Here is a 9749-nt window from a genome sequence, read left to right as displayed (position 1 = left end):
ACATGAAGCCATAAATCATTTGGAATACATTCATCAGAAAAAAAGGTGATACATTTTAATAAAAACTCAGGTAAGTACTTTAGTAAACAACCTGTGTTTGATTGACAGCTTTGGGGAGACCTGTAGAGCCAAACGAGGGGCGGGATTCGAAAAACCGCGGTGAAGTTAGTTTGACGTTGGATATTCGACAGACATATCCTCCTGCAGTTTAAGATAAGATAAGTTAAGATGAGATAGTACTTTATTGATCCCAATTTGGACATTTTTGTGTTGCAGCGGCATACAAAGACATGGCATTGTACAATACAAATTAAAAGATAAGAAATAAACAAGAAAGTAGAAAATATACATGTTGAATTTACAAATTAACAATAACAAGATATACAGCAAGATATTATATATACATAAGTATTTGACGGATGGAATATTAAATATTAAACTGAATATATTAATGTAAATGTAGGGCAAAGAGAACAACTATGGAGCAGATTGTTCTCTTCCAGACAGAGGTGATTTGTTGTACAGTGTTATTACAGTGGGCAGGAATGTTGTCCTGTATCGGTCCTTGTGACAGCGGAGCTGCAGTAGTCTGTTGGAGAAGGAGCTCCGCTGTCTGTCCTGCAGGTGGAGAGGGGGGGTGGGGTTATCTGTCTATCCAGCTGCAGGTGGAGAGGGGGGTGGGGTTACCTGAAATCACTACACTGGCTCCCCGTGGAATTGAGGATCGAATTCAAGGTCTCCGTCCTCACACACCAGTGTATCTATGGAACAGCCCCTCCATACCTCAAGGACTCCTCACCCCCCTTACCTCCGTGCGGACCACCCGCTCCAGCAACTCAAACCTCCTCAAACCCCCGAGGACTAAGCTCCGTACCATGGGAGACCGGGCCTTCTGCTCGGCTGCCCCCAGTCTGTGGAACGCTCTCCCCGACCACATGAGAGCATCACAGACCGTGGAGGTTTTTAAAAAAGGCCTCAAAACCCACCTCTTCAATAGAGCCTTTCCCTAGACCTTTTATTTATTTATTATCACCTTTTTATCTTATTTTATTCTTTTTACTTATTTATTTTTATTTATTGCTTTTTATTCTTTTTACGATGTTAGCACTTCGGGATTTGAATGCAAATATGAAGTGCTTTATAAATTAAAGCCATTATTATTATTATTATTATTATCTGTCTGTCCATCTGCAGGTGGAGAGGGGGGTTGGGTTATCTGTCTGTCCAGCTGCAGGTGGAGAGGGGGGTGGGGTTATCTGTCTGTCCAGCTGAAGGTGGAGAGGGGGGTTGGGTTATCTGTCTGTCCAGCTGCAGGTGGAGAGGGGGGTGGGGTTATCTGTCTGTCCAGCTGCAGGTGGAGAGGGGGTTGGGGGTATCTGTCTTTCCAGCTGCAGGTGGAGAGGGGGGTGGGGTTATCTGTCTGTCCAGCTGCAGGTGGAGAGGGGGTTGGGGGTATCTGTCTGTCCAGCTGCAGGTGGAGAGGGGGGTGGGGTTATCTGTCTGTCCAGCTGCAGGTGGAGAGGGGGGTGGGGTTATCTGTCAATGACTTTTATTTACATTGAGTTTTATTTACATTTTTTTTATATTTTCTATTCATTTCATGAAGTACATTTTGATTCAGTTCTGCTAGAGATGATGTGTCTGCTGCGGTGAACAGACACTTGTTGAATTATGTTATTTGGGTTTCCTGCTTTTGTAAAGGCATTATTTTTGCTACGTTAGATATCTGTCTGTGATGCAATGCCCTGTTATATTGTTTTTCTGTATAATATTAATGGTTTCTATGGCCGTGACGTCATTATAATGTAATTAAGAGGTGGATTTATTCAGGTAGGAAACTACTGAAGGCCGTGTGAAATGCACAGCCCGCTGCACATGACAGATAAGCTATTGAATTAAACAATAACTGTTACTGACAATAACAGCAATTGATTGATGGTCCCTAAAGGACTATTGGTAAGTGCAATGGCTGGAAATGGCAAGAGGTCGCTCAATGTGGACCGTCTATGTCGAATATCCAACCTCAAACTAACTTCACCGTGGGTATTTTCAGCACCATCACAAAATACACTTTTTTTCTGTAAAAACTCAGATACGTGCTTTATTATACAAGCGTTGTTTGATTGAAAGCTTTGTGAACGCGGAAGTTAATTAGCCTCCTCTCAGACAATCACGATCCCGGACAGGGCCTGCCCTTGGTACTAGCGAACTAAGCGGTCGCTTGGGCGCCAGATCTGGAGGGGCGCTGCGCTGGGACACAAAAATAATTTTTTTAAATTAATTTGTATTCTGCCTCATTTTCTGCCCTTGATACAATACATTTAAATTAATAATTTAATAAAGTGAATACCCTTTGCACCCCGTGCCGGGCAGCAACATTTTGCATTTGCCCTGTACGATGGCGCTGTAAGTGATGAAAGTGGGGGATGTTGACTTATCAGGCGCAGCTCATAGCCAAAGTGCGAGCGAGCAAGAGAGAGAGAGAGAGAGCGTGCATCTGTACCGCGGATTGTTGTTGGATTGAGGCTGATAACTACAGATCAGTGAGGCAAAGGACTCTTGATGGCGAATGATCTGTCGCCATGGCAACGGCATTTGATTACACCCCATAATACGCATAGATGTGTTGATGGCTGCATTGTTACCAACCCTGTGAAGTTTTGGGCCATTTCGAGCATTTTAACTGAAGTTGTGAGAAAACCGTGTTTCATGGTGAGCATTGTGTTGCAAAAGCAACGACATTTGAAGAAATCTTAAAACTGTTAAATAGATGTCTTCACGGCTGGACTGTTAGCACACATGTGAAGTTTGAGCACTTTTTGACCATTTTCATAGGAGTTATAGCAATATTGTGTTTTACCGCGAGGGATGCGTTGCCATGGCAACAGCTTTTGAGGAAAACTCACTAATGGCACATAGATATGTTGAAGGCTGGACCATTAACCATTATCTGAAGTCTGGTGCTGTTTTGACCCTTTTCATAGGCGTTACGACAACATCGTGTTTTATGGCGAGGGATGCGTTTCCATGGAAACGGTATATGGTGAGATGTCAGATTTGACGTAGAGCTGTTGAGGCATGGAGAGGTGATATACAGGAGAAGATTGTGGGACGACCTGACCGTGTCCTTTGGAGCTACAGCGACATCATGTTTTATGGCGAGGGATGCATTTTCCATGGCAACAGCCTATGGTGAGATCTCAGATTTGGCGTAAAGCTGTTGAGACATGGACCGGTGATATACAAGCAAAGTTTGGGAGACAATCGGACCGTGTCCATTGGAGCTACAGCGACATCGTGTTTTATGGTGAGGGATGGAAACAGCATATGATGACACTCCATAATTGACGTAGAGTAAGTACTGTTCTGTAGGCTAATACTTTAAGTGTGAACCTATACGCTACTGCCTGCATCTCGGAGAGGACACTGGCGTTGACTGTTTGCCGCTTCTCCGCCTCTGTCACCCTCTATCACCCTCAGCTACCATTCGTTCTTCAAACTTTCGAATTGGACCACTGCCCTGCATTTACACATCTTTAATGCAATGCACATTGTTTTTAAATTTTTACTTATTTTGGACTTCTGTCTCCGTTGCTGGCTGTAGCTGGCTGCCCTCACGTAGCCATCAAAGTGCCGGGTGGCTATTGCTATCTGCTACATCGCCTACTGTCTGTCTCCGTCCCACACAACAACCGTGGACTCTCTCTGCCTCCTGCCTTCATCTCTGGGGTGCATCTGTCCCGTCCCGCTGCTCACATCCTCCTGCCATGTCGTGGATCTTCCTCATCTCCACAACAATCCTCCACCTCTGTGAACCTAGCCCGCTAGCTGCTATCGCTGCCATCACACTGCTCCCAGCCATTCCGCCTGTCATCATGCTGATATACTCCATCTCACAGCTGCTGTCATTGACCAACTCCTCCACTCCGTCTTCCATCTCAGTCATCAGACATCTTGGACTCCTTCGTCGACCCCGCTACATTCACCGAAGCACCCGCCGCAGTTTTGGTTACCTTCAGCACGGACAATCCATTGCATCCATCTGCTCCACGCAACACACTGTCGCACACCTGACGCGTCATCAGAACGCAACTCCTACTGCTCCTCTTACACTCTCCCCCGCTCACCTACACTCCAAGCTGCACGGAATACCTGGAGCGGATCCCACTCCCCTCCGCCTCCCAACACATATAACAAGCCATTTCTCCCCACCATCAAGCCCCCCTCCTCTGCTCCACTGCCCCCCCTCTCATGCCCACCCCTGCGCTGCTAACCTAGACAACCTCATACCTCTCCAGCCTGCCACCACCCCTCCAACCCCCCACTTGATCAATTTTGCCCTCCTAAATATACGGTCACTCAACAAGAAAGCCCACATCCTTCAAGAACTCATCCTGGACAAATCCATCGACTTCCTTCTGCTCACTGAAATCTGGCAACAACCCAATGACTTATTCTCGCTCAATCAAACATCCCCCCCTGGTTTTAATTACATCACTAAACCCCGCCCCTCACGCCGTGGTGGTGGGCTGGCTGTCATCTACAACCAGAACATCCGGACTACAGAACTCACCCTCCCCTCAGTACCATCCTTCGAATTTCTCGCCTTCAAAACCCCTCCCTCACTGACAGTTATCCTCATTTACCGCCCCCCTAAACCACACCCCTCCTTCCTCTCTGATCTCACTGAACTCCTAACCATTGCTTCATCCCTCTCCCCACGTCTGTTACTCCTCGGCGACCTTAACATCCACATGGACTCAACCACCTGCAAACACGCTTCTGAATTTTCCTCCCTTCTGGACAATTTCTCATTTACACAACATGTCACCTTCCCCACCCACGATAAAGGACACATCCTTGACCTTGTCTGCTCCACCAACCCCACAGTACTCGACCTCCACCCCTGCCCCTTTCCCCTCTCTGACCACAAACTCATACAGTTCACCACCGCCTCCCCCATCCGCCGCCCACCTCCCCCCTCCAGGAACATCACTTTCCGTAATTTACGCTCTGTCGATCCCCAGCACCTCTCCGACCTGCTATCCTCTACTCTCCCCCTGGACTCGAACCTCAGCTCACCCGATGATCAACTCAACCACCTTAATTCAACACTACTCGCCTCCCTCAATAGCTTGTCCCCCCTCAAAAGGAAAAATGTCACTTTTAAAACCTCCTCACCCTGGTTCACCCCTGCACTCCGTAAACTGAAGCAAACCGGCCGCCAGCTCGAACGCCTAACCATGAAATCATCCCTCACAATTCACCATGAATCCTACAAACTCCATCTCACTACCTACAGAGACGCCCTCACTGCCTTCATCGACCCCTCCCGTAATCCCAGGACCCTCTTCTCCACCGTCAACAAGCTCCTCAAACCACTTGCTGACACCCTCTCTTCCTCCACTTCCACTCTATGCAGTTAATTCCTCCAGTTTTTCTCTGACAAAATCACTGCCATTAATCACTCCCTATCCGCTGCATCTGACACACAAACATCTCCCCCAACATCCACCGCCACAATTCCTCCCTCCATCTCCCTTGACCTCCCGAGCCCTCCTCCCCACGGCATTCTCTCCCAGTTCACTCTGGTTACCCCCCCTGAAATACTCCAACTGATCAGCTCCTCCAAACACACAACCTGCTCGCTTGACCCTCTACCCACCCCTCTTCTGAAGTCCTGCCTCCCCGTCCTCTGCCCCTACCTTGTCAACCTTTTCAACTCCTCCCTGTCCCAAGGAACTGTTCCCTCTGCCTTCAAAACTGCTGCTGTCACTCCCATCCTCAAGAAATCCGGTCTGGATCCCTCCTCCCTCAGTAATTACCGCCCCATCTCCAACCTCCCCTTTCTCTCAAAAACAATAGAACGCATCATCTCCAAACAACTCCACCGCCATCTCCAAACAAATGACCTTTTTGAACCCCTTCAGTCTGGTTTTCGTCCTCACCACAGCACAGAAACGGCACCCATCAAAGTCCTGAATTCACCTCTGCTGACACCGGTTCCCTCAACATCCTCATCCTCCTTGACCTGAGTGCAGCCTTCGATACCGTGAGCCACACCATCCTGCTTACCCAACTCCGGGATATCGGTATCGAAGGTACTGCACTTAGGTGGCTCCAGTCCTACCTCTCCGACAGATCCCACTTCATCTCCCTCAACAATCACTCCTCTACCACAGCTTCAGTTACCGAAGGTGTTCCCCAAGGTTCAGTACTCGGCCCCCTTCTCTTCATCATCTACATCCTCCCCCTTGGTCAGATTCTCCGCCATCACAACCTGGACTTTCACTGCTATGCTGACGACACACAGATCTACCTCAGCACCAAATCCCCCCACAACCCCCCTCTCACACACATCGAATCCTGTCTGACTGCAATAAAATCCTGGATGCAACACAACTTCCTCAAACTCAACAGCAATAAAACTGAACTCCTCCTCATCGGTTCCAAATCCACCCTCAGCAAAACCCCCAACCTGACACTCACCATCGATGGCACCCCTGTTTCCCCCTCCACTCAGGCACGCAACCTTGGCGTGATATTCGACCCCACCCTCTCCCTCGACCCCCACATCTGCCAAGTTGTAAAAACCTCATTTTTCCACCTCCGCAATATCGCCAAACTCCGTCCCTCTCTCACCCGCCCCGCAGCTGAGCGACTCATTCACGCCTTCATCTCCTCCCGCTTTGACTATTGCAACTCACTCCTCTTCGGCATCAGCACAACATCCCTCAACAGAATCCAGCGTGTCCAGAACGCAGCCGCCAGACTCCTCACCCACACCAAATCATGGCATCACATCACCCCGGTCCTCAAAGAACTCCACTGGCTCCCCGTCTCACACCGCATTCACTACAAACTCCTGGTCCTCACCTATAAAGCCTTCCACCATCTGGCCCCCACCTACCTCACTGACCTCCTCATTCTCTACCACCCACCCCGGTCCCTCAGATCCACCTCAGCCGGTTTGCTTTCAATCCCCAAGGCCAAACTCCGGAGCTTCGGGGACATGGCCTTCTCTGTGGCAGCCCCGTAGCTCTGGAACTCCCTCCCCCAAGTCCTCCATGAGTCTGATTCCCTCACCCTGTTCCAGTCCCGTCTCAAAACCCACCTCTTCAACTCTGCTTATCCTTAAACCCGCCCCTCCCCCCTCCCCCCTCTGAACCAACATCCTCCTGACTGCTTTTCTGTTTTTGTTTTGTTTTTGTTTGTTTTTTTGTTCTTGTTTTGTTTGTCGACCTTACCCGTAATGTAAAGCGTCTTTGGGTCAAGAAAAGCGCTATATAAATCCCATTTATTATTATTATTATTATTATTATTAAGTAAGTAAGTAAAGTTTATTTATAAAGCGCTTTTCATAGACAAAGTCACAAAGTGCTTGACAAAACCATAAGACATCCATATAGGAGGTGTACAATGATCAATGAACCCACATGTTAAGAAGTCATAAAAGCACCAGAGCATAATTTAAGACACAAGAGCTGTTGAGGGCAGGACCATTAACCATTATCTGAAGTCTGCTGCTCTGAGCATGTCAGTTGGAGTTATGACATCATCGTGTTCCATTACACAGGTGTTTATATTTGAGCTAACGAGGTGTGCAGAGATCACAGGTTTCCATTGTTCTGAATGAGAGATAAACCTCTTACATGTGAACGTTTTGTGGAAGAACCGTAACAGATATCGGTGAAATTTCAAAACGTGAAGCATTTCATGGAAGTTGAGTATCTGAAGTGTTCTTTTTGTGTACTTTCGGGTTAATAATGTGGCCTTTTTGGCAGATTAACTAAAGGTGTGCAGCTGCTGTGGTGGGGAAAGATGAGGCTGAACATACAATGGGCTTTAATGGAGACATGTTGAAAGCTGTTGTCACTTCATGCCCTCAAGAGGCATTTTGTTTAATTATTTTTGCTTAATTATTTTTAATTTTTCAAGCTACGAGATGTTTTCCTACGTTTCTCATGAAAAATATGATGTCTCAGGAATGTAGGGTTTGGGAATTATGGCAGGTTTAAAAGAAAATATGAAGGCAAAATTAAATCTGTCCTCCACTCTCGCTGTGACATCACGCACTCTAAAATCTGAATCAGATTTAAAAGTTGTGTTACACGAATAATGTCAGAAAGATGTGTAACATTTTAAAGTTGGAATGAGGTCTCTGAGTGAAAGTATGAATGAACAGTTAGCAGTTGAAGTTGCATGAAGATTGTTCAAGTCTATATATATATATATATTCCTCAAACATAAATAAGCAAAGAAAAGAGAAAACAAATCAGCTTCAAACAGAACTAAAACATCTAGAAAATATACATAAGAAAACTTTAAATACAAAAACTAAAATGGAAATAGATAAAAAAAAGAATGAACTCCATGAAATCCTCTCAAACAACATTTAAAAAAAAGAAGATCTTTCTAAAACAAAGTTATTATGAGGTAGGAGTTAAATCAGCAAAACTATTGGCTTATAAACTAAAAAAACAACAGGTAGAAAACACAATTTATAAAATAAAAGACCCTGAAACAAGTATTATACATAGCAATTTAGAAGACATACATCAAACTTTTGTCTGTTTCTATAAAAACCTATACTCACAGCCTAAAATAGATAAAACCAACATCAGGAGTTTCCTTGATTTGATAACTTTTCCTAAAGTGAGGGATGAGCAAAATCATAAATTAATTATAGAAATTACGGGAAAAGAAGTAGAAAAGGCAATCGCTGACTTAAAACCCAATAAAGCCGCAGGCCCAGATGGTTTCCCCTCTGAATGGTACAGGGAAATGAAGGATCTATTGATCCCAACATTGAGGGATGCTTTTAACCACGTGCTTCAGACAGGCATAGCCCCCCCCTCATGGGGGGAAGCAGTAATTTCCCTGATACCGAAGGAAGGGAAAGACAAATGTGACTGTGGAAGCTATCGTCCAATAAGTGTGCTAAACCAGGACTATAAGATCTTTACCCACATTTTGGCAAAAAGACTCGAAGAAATCCTCCCTCAGATAATACATCTAGATCAGACAGGATTTATCAAACAACGGCAAACTCAAGATAATATCCGCAGAACTCTACATATAGTTGAACATATATCCAAAAACAAACTCCAGGCAGTACTTTTGAGCCTCAATGCAGAAAAAGCCTTCGATCGAGTTAATTGGAAATTCCTATACCAAGTCCTTGAAAAGTTTGGCTTTCACAAGATCTTTATTAATACTGTTCAAGCACTGTACGACAACCCTTATGCAAGAATAAAAATAAACGGAGCCATATCAAATTCTTTCTACCTTGAGAGAGGGACACGACAGGGATGTCCAATTAGCCCTCTGCCATTCACAATTTATATCGAAGCTCTGAGTTTGGGGGTTACTTAAAATAACAATATTACCGGTGTAGAAGTATATGGTCAGGAACATAAATTATCATTATTTGCTGATGATATATTAATATACCTGTCAAATCCAGATGAATCATTCTTGAGTTTACTGACTTTTTTGGATACTTATAGTTCTGTCTCAGGGTACAAACTCAATATAACAAAAACCCAAATACTGAGCTTTAATTACAAGCCAAGCCAACATATAAACTCACTCATTGATCTTAATTGGGATCTGAACCACTTAAAATATCTGGGAGTAAGCATCTCTAAAGATTCAGAGGAATTGTATACACTAAACTTCAACCCTCTAAGTCAGAAAATAAAAGAAGACATAAATAGATGGAACTTGATCCCAGTGCTGAGCTTTGA

The sequence above is a fragment of the Notothenia rossii genome (genome assembly GCF_949606895.1).
Source record: "Notothenia rossii genome assembly, chromosome: 3".
Classification (NCBI taxonomy): Eukaryota; Metazoa; Chordata; class Actinopteri; order Perciformes; family Nototheniidae; genus Notothenia; species Notothenia rossii.
Note: the sequence above shows the minus strand (reverse complement) of the source record.